General features: G+C 43.6%; 1 long non-coding RNA gene across 2 annotated transcripts in view; it reads right to left on the bottom strand.

The window, feature by feature from the left end:
* Window positions 1-19,294, bottom strand: part of LOC119977714 — a 67,688-nt gene that overhangs the window by 3,825 nt on the left and 44,569 nt on the right. Inside the window, exons 1-4 of one of the 2 annotated variants that reach the window (XR_005463268.1) lie at window positions 18,759-19,137; window positions 9,079-9,169; window positions 8,011-8,117; window positions 975-1,570 (exon numbers count right to left, since the gene is read on the bottom strand). This is a non-coding gene — a long non-coding RNA (uncharacterized LOC119977714). Of the gene's footprint in view, window positions 1-974; window positions 1,571-8,010; window positions 8,118-9,078; window positions 9,170-18,758; window positions 19,138-19,294 lie in introns of those variants that run through there. The other variant, XR_005463269.1, reaches the window with a different exon arrangement.

Below are 19,294 nucleotides of genomic sequence, written 5' to 3'. Positions count from 1 at the left end.
CTGGTTCAGACTCTGCAGGGTGGATTCTCCAATTTGAAGTCTAAGTGCTGACGTCAGCGTGGGAACAATGGCGATTTACGGCCAAAATAATGGCGTGAAAGCTGCACCGATCCTCCGGCTGGTGGGGGGCTAGCAGGCTTGCAGCTTAGAGCCCCCGGCTTTAGCGGCCGGAGAATTGCTGGGTCCCTAGCCATGCATGCGCACGGTGGCGGCCTGTAATTGGGTCTGAACACGAGACCATTGACTCAAAAATTAAATTACTACCACTGATAGCTGACATAATGGGGGAGTGTTTCTCTGAATCTATACAACACCCAGTGAGATCAGGGTGGGCGAAGTTGGAAAATTTGGGGCCAGCATGGTCCACCAATAGGAAGTTTAATTCTACCACCTTCATTGGAAACACCAATGGCTGCACATTTCCCACATGCCACATGTAGATTTTTCATCTGTCCATCACAGTTACCATCACTTCCTAGGGACTAAGTGTCACAGGAAGTAACAGTAAAGGCCCCTTTGTTCCCCCACTGACTGGAGAAACTTTGAAATGGCCTCCTTTCTCTACAGTCAGACTAGAGACTTACTGAAGGTCAATGTCTCATCCAATGTTTTCCAGTGGGAGTCTTTCTACGGATCCTTGGTGTACTTCTGCCATTTAAGGTCTTTTACTGTAGATCTAGCCAGGATTCTGTACAGGAGGGATACACCTTAATACTAGCAATGCCGCAGGGTGCCAATTGTGCCCATGAAATTAATCCCAACCCAGGAAGTGGGTTATAGCTGGGGAGGATAAGGAAGGGGCGTCAGAGGTCTTGCTCTGTCAACAAGAGTGCTCCACTTCACCCGTCCCCCCTTCCCATTGCCCCTCAACCACCACCAATATATTATTCTGTGCGACAAGTTTATCGAAATTTGCATCCCACAAATATTTACATCTGGAGTTTAATATAACAAATAAATGTATTGAGGGTTACCTTTTAGCGATGTTTAATCAATTACGTTGCTCTTTCTTCTGTTCCTGGTTGTTCCCCATTGATTGTCCAAACTGCTAAAAGAGGCTTTGCTGGACATACAGCTGAGAAACTAGTTGGTGCCTGATTTGTGCCATTGAACGGATTTACTAAGGAAGAGGGTGTGTCAACAGTACTGAGTTGAACATTTCTTCCGACAGTCTGGGCAGCAGAGGTAGAAATTATAGAAAAGGGGTTGACAGAATAACCTGAAGGAAATGTGGATGAAGAACCCAGGCAATCACAAGAAGATAGCAAAGAAGGTGGCCCAATATTAGGTCTAGCGATACTAGAAGACCATAGCCTTCCACTAGAATCTGTAAACATCGGATATGAACTGTTAGGGCCAGTTGAAGGGAACATTGAGATGTTAGCTAGGTTAGGGAAGCAAACATTTTGAACGTCATGTGGAGTCGGAAAGAGAAACGAAGGAAGAACGCTTGGAGGCAAAGTATTAGTCTGAATTTGTGGAAATAATGTTTCTGTACTTGGAATGCAGTATTGATTGGGCCCCAACGCAGCTTCGTGATGTACAGTAGCATAGTTCATGTGACTGGCAGCTGGAAAAAAAAACAAAGTTTTACCATATATATACCCAACTATTCAATACTTACCTGAGAAAGCTTGCATTTATATCCTGCCCTCCTGACATTGAAAATGCCCCACAAGCAGTGAATCACTGTTAAAGTTAAACATATCAATCAATTTGCATAGAACAGGTTGAATTTTATGCAGAGGCACTGGCCTTGTCCACTGGCTGAAAAATCAGTGGAGAGCCTGCCTCTGCCGGCCTAGGTAGCCACGATCAGTCATCAGGTAGTTTATTGCCCGAGGTTGTGGCTTCCACCTACAAGAGCTGCCAGAGCAGTGGCTTTTGCTGCAGTCGGTCACCGACCAGCACATCACTGGAGGTCGGACTTGAAGAGAAGTGAGGTGGTCTTACTCAGGCCTGTCTGACTGGTCCCAGCGAAGCAGTGGTTGGCTATGGAGGGAAATCAGTAGGCCATGAGGTAATCCTCCAGCAGGAATAGTTTTTTCTGCTCAGGGGAATCCTGAGACTATGGAGTGCCAGAATAGGCCCACCCACTCCCCCTTCAATGAGACTGCAACCTGGCCACCAGGGTTCATCTGGTCACCTCATCACATGTGGTGGGCACTCCCGCCACTCCTAAAATGCCAGCAGCGGCAGGAGGAGGTCCTTAAGTGGCCATTAATTGGTCTGGCAGCCGTGTGGGCTGCGGTGTGCGTTGGATGGGTAGATTTCCACACATCGCAAATGATACCCAGGGCTTAAATATGGAACTTCAGCAACATGTTTTTTGTATTATATGGAAAAGGACATGTGATTGAGCACTTTCTAAACATTACTTCACTTGTGAGTTTAAATTAGAGAATCAAATTTGTAGGCAATGTTACCAATAAGAAGTAAATCTTATTTAGAACAAGTGAGGTTACCACTGAGTGAATACTTTTGACATTTTCTCAGTCATGGATTTGCAAAGTAGTGGCTGACTTTTTTCCTTGTATATTACCTTAAAAAAATTAATCCTTTTGTGTAATTTAGTGTGAATTTGATTATACATGTGATTCTACAGCAAAGCAACGGCCATGGTACACACAAGCCTCCTCCTGCCTTTCTTCATCAAACTTTATCTGGATATCCGGAACAATTTCTCCCTCACGTATTTATCTGGCTTCCCCATAAATGCACCTATGCCAGTTGCCTCAACTTATTGTGGTAGTGTGTTTCAGATTCTTTCCACTCTTTGGGTGAGGAGTTTTCTCTTGAATTCCCCGAGTGCCTTTCTGGTATTTACAACCTTTGCGAGTACGTATACATCTACCCTATCAAACCATTTCATTAACTAGGCATCCTTCTCGTGTCCTGCCTAATTAGACCTTCCTGATAAGTAAATGTTCTCACTTTCAGTATCTTCTTTGTGAATCATTTTTTTCACTTTGTCAATGCCTTGATATCATTTTGATTAAGGAAGGCCAAAACTGCACACAGTACTCCCAAGTGTGGCCTTACCGCGGTTCAGATAGATTTAACATATGGGGTCCAATCGAACAGCCTTGTCACACCCGACCGGGTGACGCGATGAGGCCGTTAAATCTCACAAAGGCCTTTTGCGAGATTTGTGACGCTCAGAACGCCTCTCAAGATCTAATGAGATTTCACGAGACGTCACGATCTGGACCTGCAGTTAGTCTCCCTAAAATATGTCTACCCTGGAGTCTCCGAAGGCCCAGGACAGAACGCCCACACCTGGAAGACCCTGCTGTGTCGCCGTTTAGCACTGGTCCACCCAAACATGGACCAGGACCAATGGCATCTGGGGGTTCTCTTAGACCATCGGAGGCACCCAGCTGGGCGGGCTCTGGGCAGGATGGTATCCTGACACCAGGGTGCTAGCTGGCACTGCCAAGGTACCCAGCTGGCAGGTTGCCCGTTCTGGGGACCGGAACGGGGGGTGCCCTGACTTTATAAGGTGGGCTGAGGGGGGCTCAAGGACAGCCTAACAAGTATGTTGGGGCATTGGGGGGGGGAAGGTCAGGAAGCCGCGGTGTGAGTTAAGAAATTGGGGTGGCATTTGGGGTGGAAAGGTGTCCAGTCTCTTCCTGAACTGATGAGCTCAGCCGGTCAGTGCAGGAAATGAAGGTGAGGGCAACCTTGGTGTTCCTCACTGAGGTCAGAAAAAAAATAGTCCCTTTTGATAGTGGGATTGCTTTCGGTGCTGCAGGTGCCGAGAAACACCCCACTAAACGGACCCAAAATGGTCCTGTGTTTTTATCCCACTGAACCAGGCCCACGGTCTCTGAATTTCAGTGCCACCCCACTAGATATGAACCTCAGTGCTTGAAATGCTTTTTTTTTAAATGACCTTATTAACTTGCATCATTAATTTTAGTGATTTGTGCATCTATAACCATAAATACCTTTGTTCCTCCATCTCAGTCAGATTCTTAGGCTTGGATTTTCACAGTTGAGGCGGGTAGATTTAATCAGATAATTTCCTAGCTCGCTGCACCCGACTCAGTAGAAAGGCCCCAAATGGCGTGATCTTCACTAGGTGGTGGGTGGCAGTTGCAAGATAGAGTCAGACTTCACCTCAAAAGCAGATTGGGACAGCCACATGCTGAGGAAGGCAGGTTGCAAGGACCACCATGGTTCTATAGGAATTTGTCCCAGTTTTTAAATTACATTTTAAGCCTTCTAGTCCTCACACCTCTCACACTCCATCATCGACCCCAGCAACTCCCCGTCTTCTCCCACACCACCTCTACGCCCCCATAGCAACCAAATACCATCACCTGCCCCTCCATCCATCCCAATAGCCCCCATGCCAACACAGAAGATTTAAACACTTCATATCTCAGTAATCTTGTGTAAATAAACATTGAGGCATTGACAAAGATCACAGAAATGTATAATTATGACCACATAAAAATGTCAATCAAGCAAAGTCATCAGTTCTCTCCATCTGTGTAAAGCTGAAAAGAAAATGTTAAGTTTGCTTGATTGACATCTTGATGTGATCATATTGGTATGGGCCTTCCCAGTCAGTGGCAATTCTGGGGACATTGCCACTGCCCACAAAGCCTCCTCTGGCTTGTCTATATTACCTGTTTTCAGCAATATCTTCCCATCCCAGCTGAAGCAGAAATGGACCACTGAAGCCCTTCACGCAGAAGGCCAACGACCATTGGAAATCAAGGGAAGGAAGAACATGCCCCCTTTTAACAACAGTAGGTAAACATTTTCAGTTAAGTTAATGAATGAGTGAGTGGTCGAGGTGGATTTGTGAGGGGGTGGTTGGATGAATGGATAGTTGGGTGGTCGGAGGGAGTGGCAGTCGGGTCTGGTCGGAGGGGGGTGGTCAGTTGTGATGAACACGAATGCTGGTAATCTCGGAGTTCGACCAGGTATTAAGCATGTAACATTTCCAAGGGAAGTATTCAGGTAAATCCTGTGTATCTAGCCCAAGTCTCTGCCCTGAGCCAGAGGCGGACTTACACTTTTGGGGGCCCCGCTCTCTTCTTTGCTGGGACCCACATGTTATGCCCCGACCCCTGGTGACATGGCGGCAAGTCCCAATGATGTTGAGCCCCACCCCCAATGACATTGAGCCCTGCCCCAATTATCCCGAATGATGCCAATGGGATCCTGACCCCCCACCATTAGCTCACACAATGCGATGCACAGAAACCCAAAATCACTTTTGACAGTGCTCCTGGCTGGCTGCTGCTGCTGGCTAGTTCTTTACAAAACCAGTGGACGCTATTTGGATTGGATTGGATTGGATTTGTTTATTGTCACGTGTACCGAGGTACAGTGAAAAGTATTTTCTGCAAGCAGCTCAACAGATCATTCAGTACATGGGAAAGGCATTGCAGAAAACAATAGTAAAGTCAGAAATTCTTTGCACAATAGAATATTGCCTCAAGTAAGAATATCAGTTTAAATGAATAGCATCAGTACATCAGTTCCAACCCCTCATCCACACAGATCTGGCCTGGCCTCTGCTCTCTCTCACCCTTGCCTCCTGGCGGTTGCTGCCCGGCCCAGCTTAGTCCTTTCACACTCAGCCCTGATGCCTGGCTAGCTTCTGGCTCTGTTCGAGTTGCCCCGCTCCCAGTGGCCGCTGTTCCCAGATTCCCTGAAACACAGTGCCGGCACTTGCCTGGCCTTCTTCGCACCTCCCAACTGATCTTCTGCAAACCTTGGTTCTCGCTCGGGTGGCCGGGCCTCGGGCCTTGATGACTACATGTGCTTTTGACTTGCTGTCTGGCTGCCTAGCCCGATGGCCTCTGTTCTGTTTGGTTTGTTGCCCAGCTAACGCCCCCCCCCCCCCCCCCACCTCCTCCCCCCCAACTACCCTCCCATCAAAACAGAATGTCAGCTATGAGCTAGATTGATCTATGGGCAGCTGATTGGGAGATTCCACGCAGGTCCCCTTGGAATGATCTGGATGCATAAAATTGAGGGCCACTGTGACTTTCAAAGCCACTGGCATTGGGTGCCCTCCCACACAGTTGGAGGTGATTTCTGGCCCAATCAATCGGTGCAATTCTGTCATGGTGTCTCTGGAGAGGCACTGTGGCACTGGACCTCGGACATGTTGAGATAGCTGGAACACTCGCTAACGCTCTGGCAGCAGGAAAGTGGCATCTTCTGTGGTGCCGTCTGCCTTAATACTCCCTGCTGGCCCTGTGCACTCAGTGTCTGCAAACTGGCATCCCAGGGGCCTCTCCCTGTGATGCTGCCTGTGGACAGCTGGCCTCCTATCGCTTTGGCTCCTCTCTTCCTCAGAGAAGGAGGTGCTCCCAGAGGAGTTCACAACCCCTTCTGCTGAAATGCAGTGGGCACTGTCCCCTGCAGTGAGCAGAAATCCTCCAACACAGTCGATAAAACAACGAGTCCTCACAGCGAGGCTAACAAAGCAAATACTTCAAGAAAACAAAGGGAAAAGTTTCAAATTTCAAGACGGAAAACAGCAACCTGAAGCCAAGTCCTTAGGTGTGAAAAGTAAAAAAGCAGGATGGCTGCCTGCTCGCGTGTGCCCTGGCGCGGACCTGGCATAAATTCTGGTCAGTTTCACTTTTAATGGCCTGAAAAAGTTTTCAATTGTCGGTAGGTGTGCTTCTGACTCCCAGGTGTGCTCAGTGAGATGCAAGAATGCGTGATGACGTCAGGACATGTGCCTGATGTTTTCTTGCATGATTTTACCCTCTTCCGCATTTGAAGCATGCCCCAAAATATCTCAAAACATCTGGCCTAAATGTTTATTTGCATACAGTTAAAGATGTGTGAAGTAATTCAACCTTCTATTATTGATACATCAATTAGTTGTTTGAATGAACTTTGAAAGGCTTGTAGGAACCGCAGCTACTATGCCCCCTCAAGAAATTATGAATGGATGCTTTTTTTCTAAGCAGTTTCACACATGCTATGGTTCTGTACACAGCGTACATTATATAAATGGACAATAGAAGGGCTATAGAATTGGTATGATAGACCACTGTGGGTGGGTGGGGCATAATATGGCATTGAGTTCGCATGGATAAGACATTTTTAAGTTGCCTTTCAAAGATTCTGAAACCCAGACTACGGTCATGACTCCTCTGAGATCTGTGAGTCTTGATGAAGCTAGCAAATCTTCACTAAACATGCCAGAAACTAGGAAATGTCTAACCGTGCAATGGAGCTAGCCAGATAGGGGGTGCAGGATGTGGAACACTCTACCAGGACCCTTATCCCGCATCAGGATGGGAGCAAGAATCCTGGAACCTTATCCCAACCACCATTTTAACTGGCTCTGGAGTCCTTCCAGCTATGCAAATATCTGGGCTCCAATATTAAGCAGTTTGTGACCTCCTTATTCATCCTACCAAATTGTATCTCCCCTGCTGCCTGTCTTTAAATTCATTCACTAATTAACTACTCACTCTGCAAGTTTATAAAAAAAAATGTTTAACATGCTTCTTTTTATTAACCACAATTCACAATTTGGTGTTACCCAAAAAAATTGCAATTTTACTTTGAGTTCCAGTCCAAATCACTAATATAAATTGTAAACAACAATGATCCCAGCATCAGTTCTTGTGGCTCCTACCCTTAACCTATACTCGGACATTTGTTTAGACAGCTTCCTATTGACTCTGCTGCCTCTATCCTGATTACACCTTAGTTATAAATTAACTAACTGGTACATTATGGAAGGCCATTTAAATATCCAACTATCTACTACATTCCCCTGAATTTTCACAGAATTAAATAGGAATGGTTATGAATGACCTTGACTTTTGAAATTCATGTTAAGTATTCATTATACTTTATGATTCTACATGTTTTCCTGTTACATTTTTGTGTAACTAACAGGCCGAAATTTATTCTCCAAGAGGCATGGATTAACATTGGCTGCTTCCATAACACACTTAGACACAACGCTTCCTAATCCCTTCATTACAACATGTTCAAATTAGAAAGTATTCGTACCAACTGCTTTATGATTGTTGAAATATTCATTTTCTGTATATTGGTGTGAAGCAAACTGAACATTTGGTTTCACTTTTTCTGAAATATCGCCCATGAAGACACCCATCCTGTAAAATAAAACCAGAACACTATGATTCAAATCTTCTATTCTACCTTATTATACTCTCTTTAGTAGCACACACTGTTCTGAAATCAATTATTAAATACTAAAATTAGCATACAGTAGGATAGTGTCCTAAAGCTGCTCTTCATTATCAGCATGACCCCAATCTCCTAATGATTTATTTCATGAAATCAGCCCACATCCATTTAATTTTAACCTTCTATAACAATCCAATGAAACTTCAGCTAATTGTGCATCAAATTGTCCACAGAAACTACAACTTTGAATAAATAATAAGTAATGTCACTCCAAGTGTTTTGCAATTGATAACTAAAAACCTTACTAGCAGTTCCCATTCCCTCCAGGGGCAATCATGATCGTGTAATATTATTTGGCTGGGCTGGCTAAATAGCCTCAAAATAGACCTTTTGTTAACTACAATAAGTAGAACAGATTTGGACTTCACCAAAAGCATATTGTTATAAATATTACATTATGTAGTGCCACACCTAAGCTGATACTACTGCAAAGGATATTTTTCAATCATAACGTGCAGAATAAATCTAAAGAACTGGTGTAGAATCACAGAATCCTCACAATGCCAAAAGGAGACCATTCAGCTCTTCAAGTCTGTACTAACCGTTCAAATGTGCACCCTACCTATGTCCACCCCGCCCTACTCCCATACCCTAACCTGCACATCCCTGGACTCAAAGGGACAATTTAGCATGGTCAATCCACCTAACCCGCACATCTTTGGACTGTGGGAGGAAACCAGAGGAAAACCACGCAGGCACGGGGGAGAACGTACAAACTACACACAGACAGTGACCCAAGGCCGGAATTGAATCCGGGTCCCTGGTGCTGTGATGCAGCAGTGGCTAACTACTGTGCCACCGTGCCCGCCCAATAAACAATGTCCCAATAAACAACTGTTTCAATAAACAATGTTTCAATTTTATTACCTGGGTGTTAAACTAATTCTTTGTTTTGGAGGATCATTTGGCTTCCATACATACTTGCAATATCTTGTATTTGTCTGAAATATTTCAATATCTGAAAAATTAAAACAATTAACAATAAGTTAATGTGCTTTTTGAAGACTGATATGCATTTAGGTGATTTTTCATTTCATTCATTATTTTCCAGGCAAAACACATATTAAACCCATAACCTAGAAATCCCTTTGAATGATGTAACCTCATGAATGCCTACTGCATTATATGAAACTCTGCTCTGCAGTATTTAACTGGGAACATTAACCTGTCATTTTAAAGGGGCCAGTCGCATCTTTTGAAATAATAGGGATGTGAATTTAATACAAAAATATATTAAGCTTTTCAAGATAACATTGATCACAACAACATTCAGGTTTTATTTCTTTATATAACTAATATAATAGAGCCAAATTATGAAGAACAATTTTGTTTATATTCCACAAAAATATGCCTCTAGTATGAGTCATACTTCAATTATACTGGGAAGTAAAGGGTTGATTTTGATGGATTGCCAAAACTGATCTAATGAGTCAATAGGTCTATCCCTGCAGGATCGAGTGGGCTGTATTAGCAAGGATGGGAAGTGAAAGGGTTTAGGCAGGATTATTGATTTTTCCACTGAAAATTTCTGATCAGTGTGGAGCAATTATCAACAGAACTAATTAAATGCAAGAATAAAGCCGCAAGGGCATTTCATTGTAAGTCAAATGAAGTTTATACTGACCTTGCATTCATTATTGGTACGGCCAAATGTGGGATAATGTCAGCCAATTTGGGCATCCTTCTTTCTAAAGGACACTCAAGCACTTGAAATAATTCAGAAAAGTGGCAAGCTTAATTTTGGATTCTCAATTATGGGAAAATGCTAAATAATGATGGCGGAAAACTTTGAAAATAAGTATGATTTTTTTTGGTCTTTGTAAGTTTGCATTTCGAATTCAAAATATAATTGCATTTTCTATTTGTATGTACATTTTATGATGACCATTCTTCTCAGGCAGTCCCTTGGGATTAAGGATGACCTGCTTCTCCAGTTCACTGGATTCGGAGATGGCTGACCAAGTTCAATGCATGATCTGTAGACTCTGCCACATTCAGGGCAGGTGGTGCATGAAGGGCTGGGTAGTTAGATTTTTTAGAGGGTTGTGCACTGCTGAATATAAATATTTCACATTTTTTATTACACAGTACTTTCAAGAGTGCATTATGTTTTTAAAGTTTCTTGGCTTGGACATTTTTTAAAGCTTTTGAAATAAGTGAGGAGGGAACTAATAACCTCCAACACCAACTAGCTTCAAGTGAGATAAAATGGGCTGTTAGCACACTGGGCTAAATCGCTGGCTTTGAAAGCAGACCAAGCAGGCCAGCAGCATGGTTCGATTCCGTAACAGCCTCCCAGACAGGCGCCGAATGTGGCGATTAGGGGCTTTCACAGTAACTTAATTGAAGCCTACTCGTGAAAATAAGCGATTTTCATTTCATTTTCATGAAGAGGAATGCATTCCCACAGAGTTGTGTACATGTGACTCAACTCCAATAACAGCTGCTGATGCAGTTCTAATTCATACCTTTGGAAAGCATTTGGAAAACATTTGGACTAATAAATCAATAAGCATTAATAAATATGAACAAAAGGTTATTAGAATGTGTATGTACTGAGATGATCATTAATTCCAGAGGATTGCTATGATCCTGGACCAGGCCCCAAGTTTAAGGACCAATGATGTTTTGTTTAATGCAGACGATGTTTGAGATTCCAGGCACTTGCTAAATGAATAAAGCCACAATAATAATAATCATCTTTATTGTCACAAGTAGGCTTACATTAACACTGCATTGAAAAGTCCATCGTACCACATTCCGGTGCCTGTTCGGGTACACAGAGGGAGAATTCAGAATGCCCAAATTACCTAACAGCACGTCTTTCGGGACTTGTGGGAGGAAACCGGAACGCCCGGAGGAAACCCATGCAGACACGGAATGTGCAGAGTCAGCACAGACAGTGACCCAAGCCGGGAATCGAACCAGGGACCCTGGCGCTGTGAAGTCATAGTGCTAACCACTATGCTACCGTGCTCCACAGGATTTGAATAAACAAAAATAAACTGTAGAACACAAGATTATTATTATTATTTATTATTTAAGATCAGAAGGACAAAATAATTTACAATACCTATCTTATACCCCAACATGCCAGGTTAATATGAGGTACATGAGAATTAATAGGCAAACAGCGGTTGAATATATCACACTGCACAATAAGTCACAAAAGCGACCAAGACAGATTTTTAACAACCTACTCAGATGTCAATAAACACAGCGAATCAACTTATCTCATTGGAACTATGTGTCTCTCATGAAGGATTCCAATCTTCAATTTCAAAGATCTCACCTTTTAATTCTATACAAAAGTCGCTCAAACTCCGGTGACCTCAATTGCAGGATTCCAATCTCATCTGCTGAGACTCCATTCCCCTGGATTCCTAAGTCTGCTCTCGATTACTAACACACAAACACAACTTCAGCTCTTTGTTATGATTGATGATGCTCTTCCAAAGGGTGATCTTTCACCTTGCAGCATGGAATCACCAAGCTTCTGCTGCCTTCTCTGATCTCCAGGGCATCTCCTGAACACTCTTCAATTGTCAGTACTTCTCAAGATCCCTCCTTAATTTTTATGGCTTCTCCTGGACCCATTTAAGGTCTACCAACCGCAGCTCTTTTTCTGATTGAAAATTCTTTCTCTGATCCTTATTCTTCTTTAATGGGCCATCTTCCGGTCTCCTGCCTGGCACTCCCTCCAATTATGGCATTCCGGTCCCAATCATATGATCGGGATTTTCACAGCATTTTCTTTTTACACGGGGGCAATGTGCCTACCCTGAGCCCAAAGACCTAATGCATTACCCGTAATGCCATGCACCTTTATCTTATGCAGCAGCCTTTTGTGCGGCTCCTTGCCAAATACCTTCTGGACATCCAGATACACCACATCCACCGGTTCTCCGTTTCCCACACCGTTCATAGTGTCCTCAACAAATTCCAGTAGATTAGTTAAACAGGACCTGCCTTTCATGAAGCCATACTGTGTCTGTCCAAAGGGATAATTTCTATCCAGATGTCTCGCTATTTCTTCCTTGATGATAGTTTCAAGCAATTTCTCCACTACAGAAATTAAGCTAACTGGTCTAAATTTACTCGCCTTTTGTCGACCTCCTTTTTAAACAGTGGTATCAAGTTTGCTGTTTTCCAACCTGTCGGAACCATCCTAGAGTTCAGCAAATTTTGGTAAATTACCACAAGCGTATTTGCTATTTCCCCAGCCATCTCTTTTAGTACACTGGGATTCCATCAGTGCCAGGAGCTTTGTCTACCTTTAACCCCATTAGCTTGCCCAACACTTCCTGCTTCGTGATAATGACCGTTTTTAGGTCCTCACCTGCCATAGCCTTCTTGCCATCAATTATTGGCATGTTATTTGTGTCTTCCACTGTGAAGACCGACACAAAATATCTGTTCAATGTCTCGGCCATTACCTCATTTAAATCCCCCTTCTCATCCTCTGATGATCCAATGTTGACCTTAGCCTCTCTTTTCCGTTTTATATTTGTGGAAACCTTTGCTATCTGTTTTTATATTCTGAGCTAGTTTAGTCTCTTAATCTATCTTACTTTTCTTTATCGCTTTTTTGTCGCTTTCTGTTGATCTTTAAAGATTTCCCAATCCTCCAGTTTCCCACTAATCTTTCCCACTTTGTATGCATTTTCTTTCAATTTGATACCCACCTTTATTTACCGAGATATCCATGGTTCACCATCCCTTTTCCTATAATCCTTCTTTCTCACTGGTATATACTTTTGCTGAGCACTGTGAAAAATCACTTTGAAAGTCCTCTATGTTTTGTGCCAACGTAAAGTCTTTGCCACCAGTCTACCTTAGCCAACTTCTCCCACATCCCATTGTAGTCTCCTTGTTTAAGCACAAGACATTGGATTTTACCTTTTCACCCTCCATCTGTATTTTAAATTCAACCATACTGTGATCCCTCCTTCCGAGAGGATCCCTAACTATGAGATCATTAATTATTCCTGTCTCATTACACAGGACCAGATCTAGGATAGCTTGCTCCCTCGTAGGTTCCATTACATACTGTTCGAGGAAGCTATTGCGGTTACATTCTATCAAGTCCTCCTCAAGGCTGCCTTCACCGATGAAATGGAGATACCGGCGTTGGACTGGGGTGAGCACAGTAAGAAGTCTTACAACACCAGGTTAAAGTCCAACAGGTTTGTGTCAAATCTCTAGCTTTGGAGCACTGCTCCTTCCTCGGGTAATGAAGAGGTAGGTTCTAGAAACATATATATATAGACAAAGTCAAAGATGCAAGACAATGCATTCAGCCTCTGATCTCCGGGTAAGCGTTCTCCAAGGCAGCCTTCAGGACGCGTGACAACGCAGAATCGCCAAACAGAAACTTATAGCCAAGTTTCGCACACGTGAGTATGGCCTCAACCGGGACATTGGATTCATGTCGCATTACATTTCCCCCCCCCCAACCATCTGGCCTGGGTTTGCAAAACCCTGTCAACTGTCCTGGCTTGAGACAATTCACACCTCTTTAACCTGGGATTACCCCTCTCTCTGGATCTGTAAAGACTTAATTACCTGCAAATACTGGCATTCAAAGCATTGTCTTGCACCTTTGACTTTGTCTATATATATGTTTCTGGATCTTACCTCTTCATTCACCCGAGGAAGGAGCAGTGCTCCGAAAGCTAGTGATTTGAAACAAACCTGTTGGACTTTGACCAAACTGGAGTGACCAATCAACATGTAGTAGTTTCTGTACCAAGGTGTCATAGCCAGTTAGTTCACCATCCTGCAGCCCCCACTCTTTCAGGCAAGCTGAAAAAAACCTCAAATCTCTTGGTCAATTGTAAAGGCTGAGGTTCTTGGCCTTCTGCCCTTTGAGTCCTGTTAACTGCCTCATTTTCAGTGCTCTGCACTGTCCATGACCAAATGAGAAGACCCTGTCCTAAGAGGTGTGACTGCCTCCTGGTACAAAAAAGATCAAGTAACTATCCCCCTCCCTGTGCATCGCAGTGTCTCTAGTTCAGCCTCCAGCTCATAATCTCAGAGCCGAAGCTGCTCAGACTTTAAATACTTGCTGCCGATGTGTTTGCCCAGGATGAAACAAGCATCCAAGAGCTCCCACATGTTGCAACTGTGACACGTCACCTGTCCTGCCATCCTTAATATGTTCTGATTAACTATTTAATTATTTTATTCAATTATATTTTACTTTTGTTCCTACATATTTGTTAACCTTACCAGTTGACAGACTATTTTGAACCTTAGGAAGAGAATAAACATTAGTCACTACCAGATACTCACCAAATACTAGCTTCTCCTCCTGTAGCAGAGTAAGACCACTTCCTGAAGGCTGACACTTAGAAAGCAAAAGCAAAGAGCACTTCTTTCCCTTCCTTCCCCAACTCCCTTAATTACCCAACTCCCAGCAGTCCATTCTGTCGCACTTCTTGCAGTAAACCTTACCTAAAGCACATCTTTTCCCCCTATGTATGCAATCTGAGCTCTGCAGTCCTGCCAAATCCAGCCGTGAATGGTGATGGACAATAAAACAACTCACTCGAGGACGGGGCTCCACAAATATCCCCTTCCTCAATGATGGAGGAGCCTAGCATACATGTGCAAAAGACAAGGCTGAGGCATTCGCAACAATCTTCAGCCAGAAGTGCCGAGTGGATGATCCATCTCGGTCTCCTCCAGAGGTCCCCAGCATCACAGATGTCAGTCTTCAGTCATAATGATTCACTCCACCTGATATCAAAAAACGACTAAAGGCACTGAATACTACAAAGTCTATGGACCCTGACAATATTCGGCAACAGTACTGAAGACTTGTGCTCCAGAACTTGCCGCACCCGTTGCCAAGCTGTTCCAGTACAGCTAAAACACTGGCATCTACCCGGCAATGCCGGAAAATTGCCCAGCTGCGTACTGTATGCAAGAAACGGGACAAATCCAACCCAGCCAACTACCGCCCTATCAGTCTACTCTCCATCATCAGCAAAGTGATGGAAGAAGTCATCAACAGTGCTATCATGCGACACTTACTCAGCAATAACCTGCTCACCGGACACTCAACTTGGGTTCCACCAGGGTCACTCAGCTCCTGACCTCATTACAATATAGACAGAAGTGTTGAATACCAGATGTGAGGCGAGAGTGACTGCCCTTCGGAGCAAGGCAGCATTTGACCGGAATATGGCATCAAGGAGCCCTAGCTAAACTGGAGTCAATGGGAATCAGGGGACAACTCTCTGCTGGTTGGAGTCATACCTGCACAAAGGAAGATGGTTGTGGTGGGTTTGGAGGTCAATCATCTCAGCTCCAGGACATCACTGCAGGGGTTCCTCAGGTAGGTGTCCTAGGCCCAATCATCTTCAGCTGCTTCATCGTCCCTTCCATCATAAGGTTAGACATGGGATGTTTCAGATGATTGCACAATTGCTCAGCACCATTCGTGACTCCTCAGATAACGAAGCAGTTCATGTCCAAATCCAGGCTTGGTATGACAAGTGGGAAGTTACATTTGTGCCACAAATGTGCCAGGCAATGATTCATCTCTACATGAGAGGATCTAACCATCGCCCTTTGAAATTCAATGGCATTACCATCACTGAATCCCCCACAGTCAACATCTTGGGGGTTACCATTGATCAGAAATTGAACTGGGACTAGCCATATTAATACTGTGGCTACCAGGGCAGGTCAAAGGGCTAGGAATCCTATGACGAGTACTCACCTCCTGAACCCACACAAATCCTGTCCATCATCTACAAGGCACAGGTCAGGAATGCAATGGAATATTCTTCACTTGCCTGGATTAGTGCAGCGCTCCAACACTCAAGAAGCTCGACAACCATCCAGGAAAAAGCCAGCCCGCTTGATTGATCCTCCTTCCACAAACATTCAAACCCTCCACCACTGACGAACAGTGGCAGCCATGTGTACCATTTACAAGATGCACTCAAGGAACTCACCAAGGTTCTTAGACAGCACGTTCCAAACCCACAACCACTACCATCTAGAAGGACAAGAGCAGCAGATACCTAGGAACCCCAACCACCTTAAGGTTCCCCTCCAAGTCACCCACCATCCTGTCTTGGTAAATATATCACCGTTTCCTTCACTGTCGCTGGGGAATTCCTGGAACACCCTCCCTAACAGCACAGTGGGGTACCTACAGCTCCAAGAAGGCAGCTCACCTCCACCTTCTGAAAGGCAACTAAGGATGGCAATAAATGCAGGCCTAATCAGCAACGGCCACATCCCGTAAATGAATAAAAAATAATTAAACATAAATCACACTTTGAAACCAAATTTCCAAATAAGTCTCACACAGTCTCTGTCTCACTCAGGCCAAAGTCTCCTATCACTGATTCTCTTACTGATCCAATCTCTTACCGTGCAATCTCCCCACATGAAATCAATAATTTTGCCTCAGATTTGTTCCAGCAGTAACCTCACCCTGATCTGCCAAAGCAACGGGGCTCATGAGCTGAATTACCCTTTCTCGTTCGGACTCATTTTTACCCTTCTTTTCAGTTTAAAGCATAATCTAATCAAGTTTGAATAAGGTGACTATTTTGCTCTAAGAAGGTGTCATTTTAAGGCATGGTTACAGTGGATACTTGTGATGGGCTATCGTTTGAGCACTAGGCCATCAATGTTCTCTCTCTGTGAACGCTTCCAAACAAATACTTCTCAGAAACAGAGGAAACCGAGAAAGCAGCTGTGAATTTCGGGCATCTATTCATATTGGGACTCCAATATTTAACCAGCTCCACTGAAGTGTTGGTAAATTTTGCCCTTGTTTAATTGATGACCCAGGAAGTGCATGCAGGAGGCATTTATTTCAAATTATATTTCTTGACTTGCCTCGTTTTCTTTTATTCTTTTCAACATTGGCCATGTCCTGCATTACAGGCCTTGGTCTTTCAACTTGATCCTCAGTGAAGAAAGAAATGGACAGAATAACAGAAGGACTAAGCTCCCAACAGAAAGAAACAGATCATCTCCGTAAAAAGCAGTTGCAATGACATGAAAGTGCATTTATACATAAGAATCATAGCAGCAGAATTCCACAACTCCCACTTACTTTTCAAATGCTTTAGAAAAAACTACAAAAAAAAGCCTTCCTAGTAGAAGAAAGTCTGAAAGCACTTTTGTGAAATAGGTTTTAAGAATACAGACAGTTGGTGTATTCCAGAGATGACTTCCACTTTGCTTCTGTGTTAGCCTTTCTTATTTGTCAGAAATCTAGGTAAAATACTGCAACTAATTGTGTGCGTAAGCAAATGTGTAATTGATCCCTTTTGCAAAAATCGGAATGCACTCATACAAAAACAGGAAGGTTTCTTCAGCTTCAACCTATAAACTGAACAAATACTGCTGGAAAACATGCTGTAGAACAGTGCAATATCATTGAAATATGTTGATTGGTCAAGTGTGAAAGTCAATTATACAGTTGACTGTTTTGAACTGCAATTGAGTATTACCCAAGAAATATTGGCCGCAAAGCTGCATTCACCATCAGATTTCCACTGCGCTCTGTTTATCTGCAGCCGACTTTGCCAGCTTTCCAAAGCCGGTTCTTCAGTCCCACAAACAGCTTCATCCTGGCACTATTGTATTGCGGGGATGGGCGGAGAGACAAGCCACATCCTGATTAGGGAACCAGCTTCCGAAAGGTAAATAAATATCAGTGTGCATGTTACTGGATAGAAAGGGGGTAGGTGGGTAGGTTTGCTAGGATGGCAGGTGGTAGCTGGCTAAGGTGGAAGGTAGGTAGAGTAGTAGGTAGGTCAGGGGTAGTTGGGTTGGAGAGAGGTTACTCATATGGTTACCCAGGTGTCAGACTAGCATTTGTTGATCATCATTATCCAGGTAGGTACATTGGAACTGTCTCAATGTCTCCGACTCAACTCAGAATTGGAGATGTTTTCGGAGTGTCCTTGGGAGCAGCTGAATTGATGTCAGATGATTAGACTTCCAGGGCAATTCCCACAGAGATCAGCATGCCGTGACAATCGCAGGATCCTAATGCACATCATGGGTCATTCATCTCGTGTTACACAATCCCAGCTAATGCTAATACAGCCAAGTCAAATCGCAGGGTGAATATGACTTGTTAAATCCTAAATTTTATTACCTTTCAGAATACGTGGAGGAAAGTCACTGAAACAAATTAACAGGTATCTGCTGATGAACATTAACACAAAGAATAAAATATTTATTAAATCAGAAAAATGAATTATACTACACCAGACAGAAATGCCTGAAAAGAATTCAACATAACATAAGAAAATGATTCAGGTATTCACTAGTCTTTCACCCCAGCTACATATTTATGGAGACATACAAATTCAGAAAAATGAAACAATTGGCCATGTCTACCTTGTACTTTAATATACAGGGTATGTATGTGGTACCTGCAATTAATGGCGAACTATGGTCAAACACACCATACTCCAGATAACTGACAGATGCGACCGAAGCAGATTCCATGGATCTTTTAACAACCGAACTAGACATTTGTCACAACTCTTTTGTTACCTTACCATAGTGTGTTTGCTAGCACTACTGTGCGTAACATGAGTTCCTCAATCCAGTTGCTGAAGAGGCTTTCTGTCCCTTGATGAAGAAGACTCAAAGTTGACCAGAGGTATTGAAAGGTTTATTGAGTAACTAAGTTAACAACTGTGTGAGTTCTTTGCTTTAAGATCAATACCAGTAGAACGATTACAAAGTCTATATACAGTAGCTATGTCTGACCGCACTAGTCACCCTGAGCTAGATCAATGCTCCTGCTCTCGTCACAGTCTAATCACTAGAGAGGGAGGAACTGCTTGCGTCTGGCTTTTATACCCGCTAGTGCTGCCCTCTAGTGATTTTCCAATTTCCCATTAACCTCTTATGCACATACAAAGATCACTACAACACCATAGGTCAACCAGTCTCACTGGTTTTCAGGCTCTCACATGAGGGCTTCCAATCTCTACATTTGAAGAACTCACTTTGGAATTGTCTCCAATGTTCCTCCCACTCGGATGGCTTCAACAGGGATCCACCTCCAGGGTTTTGAATCTCACCTTCC

This window comes from Scyliorhinus canicula, chromosome 14 (assembly GCF_902713615.1).
Source record: "Scyliorhinus canicula chromosome 14, sScyCan1.1, whole genome shotgun sequence".
Lineage (NCBI taxonomy): Eukaryota > Metazoa > Chordata > Chondrichthyes > Carcharhiniformes > Scyliorhinidae > Scyliorhinus > Scyliorhinus canicula.
This window is presented reverse-complemented; position numbering and strand designations above follow the sequence as displayed.